Source organism: Tiliqua scincoides, chromosome 9 (assembly GCF_035046505.1).
Source record: "Tiliqua scincoides isolate rTilSci1 chromosome 9, rTilSci1.hap2, whole genome shotgun sequence".
Taxonomy (NCBI): Eukaryota; Metazoa; Chordata; class Lepidosauria; order Squamata; family Scincidae; genus Tiliqua; species Tiliqua scincoides.
Window position 1 is genome coordinate 14,079,948 of NC_089829.1, and position 3,195 is coordinate 14,083,142.

Below are 3,195 nucleotides of genomic sequence, written 5' to 3' on the forward strand. Positions count from 1 at the left end.
ACACCAGATAAAGAGACCTCATCCTGGTGCCCTCCCTTGCATCTGGCCTTCTGACATAGCCCATTTCTAAAATCAGGAGGTGGCACATACACATCATGGCTTGTACCCCATAATGGATTTTTCCTCCAGAAACTTGTCCAATCCCCTTTTAAATGCATCTAGGGTAGATGCCAGCACCACATCCTGTGGCAAGGAGTTCCACAGACCGACCACACGCTGAGTAAAGAAATATTTTCTTTTGTTTGTCCTAACCCGCCCAACACTCAGTTTTAGTGGATGTCCCCTGGTTCTGGTATTATGTGAGAGTGTAAAGAGCATCTCCCTATCCACTCTGTCCATCCCCTGCATAATTTTGTATGTCTCAATCATGTCCCCCCTCAGGCGTCTCTTTTCTAGGCTGAAGACACCGTAGCCTTTCCTCATAAGGAAGGTGCCCCAGCCCAGTAATCATCTTAGTCGCTCTCTTTTGCACCTTTTCCATTTCCACTATGTCTTTTTTGAGATGTGGCGACCAGAACTTGACATAATACTCCAGGTGTGGCCTTACCATCGATTTGTACAACGGCATTATAATACTAGCCATTTTGTTCTCAATATCCTTCCTAATGATCCCAAGCATAGAATTGGCCTTCTTCACTGCCGCCGCACATTGGGTCGACACTTTCATCGACCTGTCCACCACCACCCCAAGATCTCTCTCCTGATCTGTCACAGACAGCTCAGAACCCATCAGCCTATATCTAAAGTTTTGATTTTTTGCCCCAATGTGCATGACCTTACACTTACTGACATTGAAGCGCATCTACCATTTTGCTGCCCATTCTGCCAGTCTGGAGAGATCCTTCTGGAGCTCCTCACAATCACTTCTGGTCTTCACCACTCAGAAAAGTTTGGTTTCGTCTGCAAACTTAGCCACCTCACTGCTCAACCCTGTCTCCAGGTCATTTATGAAGAGGTTGGAAAGCACCGGTCCCAGGACAGATCCTTGGGGCACACCGCTTTTCACTTCTCTCCATTGTGAAAACTGCCCATTGACACCCACTCTCTGCTTCCTGGCCTCCAACCAGTTCTCAATCCATGCGAAGACCTGTTCTCTAATTCCCTGACTGTGGAGTTTTTTCAGTAGCCTTTGGTGAGGGACCGTTTCGAACGCCTTCTGAAAGTCCAGATATATAATGTCCACGGGTTCTCCCACATCCACATGCCTGTTGACCTTTTCAAAGAATTCTAAAAGGTTTGTGAGGCAAGACTTACCCTTACAGAAGCCATGCTGATTCTCCCTCAGCAAGGCCTGCTCATCTATGTGTCTTGAGATCATATCTTTGATGAGGCATTCCACCATCTTACCCGGTATGGATGTTAGGCTGACCGGCCTATAGTTTCCTGGGTCCCCCCTCTTTCCCTTTTTAAAGATAGGCGTGAAATTTGCTATCCTCCAATCTTCTGGCACCGTGGCCGTTCTTAGGGAAAAGTTGCATACCTTAGTCAAGAGATCTGCAACTTCATTCTTCAATTCCTTAATAACCCTTGGGTGGATGCCATCAGGGCCCGGTGACTTATTGATCTTTAATTTATCAATGAAGTCTGAAACATCTTCTCTTTTAACCTCTATCTGACTTAACTCCTCGATTAGGAGGGGCCGTTTGGGCAGTGGTATCTGCCCGAGGTCTTCTGCCGTGAAGACATGCAAATGGGAGCTAACCTGCAGCTTAGCTGGGAGAGAAAGAATTACGAGCTGTGGATTCAACTGGTGATGCCAGGCGGCACAGCCGCAGGTGAGCGGAGAGACAGTGGCCATCTGATAGCCAAGAGCACCAGCGCGTGCCCAAAAGATGGGATGCAGGCGGGGGTGATGGGCCAGCGGGTTCAACCCCTGCATGTGTGCTATGAGTATGAAGCCTCGGGCCATTGCTCCAGAGCCAGTTGCGGGTTCCAGCACATGTGTGGCCTGTGCGGGGCGGGCCACCCGATCATCTCGTGCCCAAGGGGCAGATTTAGTAGGAGGGGACAGAACCAAGGGGCTAGTCAGAGGCAGGGAGGGGGTGCATGTGACACGCCCCTTCCCAAAGGGGCCAAGTCCATTAAGGCTTAACGAGTTGGCCAGGACGCTGGGTGAATACCCTGATCGCTCAGCGGCAGCATTCCTTTTGGAGGGTTTTGCTCAGGGCTTTCGTATTAATTCCCTGCACCCCAGAGGCGTGATCTTAGCTAAGAACCTGAAGTCGGTCCAGGGTATGGAGGAAGTAGTTCAAAGGAAGATTGCAAAGGACATGGCGTTGGGAAGAATCGTGGGCCCCTTTCCAACTCCACCCCTGCCCAACCTTAGAGTTTCCCCATTGGGGGGTGGTTCCAAAAAAAGGCCCCAGGGGAATATCGCCTCATTCACCACCTGTCTTACCCTGCAGGAACACTGGTGAATGACGGCATTCCTAGCCAGTTATGCACAGTCCAGTACACCTCTTTAGACCAGGCGGTGTGCATCCTAAGACGCTGTGGGCCAGGTGCCCTCATGGCTAAGTGCGATATTGAATCGGCCTTTTGGCTGCTGCCAGTACACCCCGAGGATTTTTGCCTGCTAGGTTTTACCTTTGGGGGCAATTTTACGTGGACCGGGCGCTACCAATAGGGTGTTCACTGAGTTGTGCCACTTGAATGTTTTAGTACAGTGCTGGAGTGGGCCGTGTGACTGAGGTGTGGGGCACCCACCACTGCGCACTACCTCGATGATTTTCTATTTATGGGACCACCCGGCATGGGGCAGTGTCAGGCCCTGTTGGAGGGGTTTCAGGCTCTGTCAAAGGAGCTAGGAGTCCCACTAGCAAAGGGCAAGACAGAGGGCCCAGCCGCACGCTTGACCTTTTTGGGCATAGAGCTTGACTCGGTGGCGGCCACGAGCAGGCTCCGGACTGACAAGTTGCAGGCACTAAAGACACGCCTACAGGCTTGCATGCAGGCCCGTAAGGTCACGGTGCGTGAGTTGCAAGCTCTAGTAGGACACTTGCTTTGCTTGCAAGGTGGTTGCCCCGAGGAGGGCTTTCCTCCGCAGACTGTGCGCGGCCATGTCCGGTGCCCGATCACCGCACCACAGGATACGTATGACCATGGCTATGAGGGCTGATACAGCCATCTGGCTGAGATTCCTTGAGGAATTTAATGGGCTCTCTTTGGCATTCAGAGAAGCTCTTGCAGGCTGAC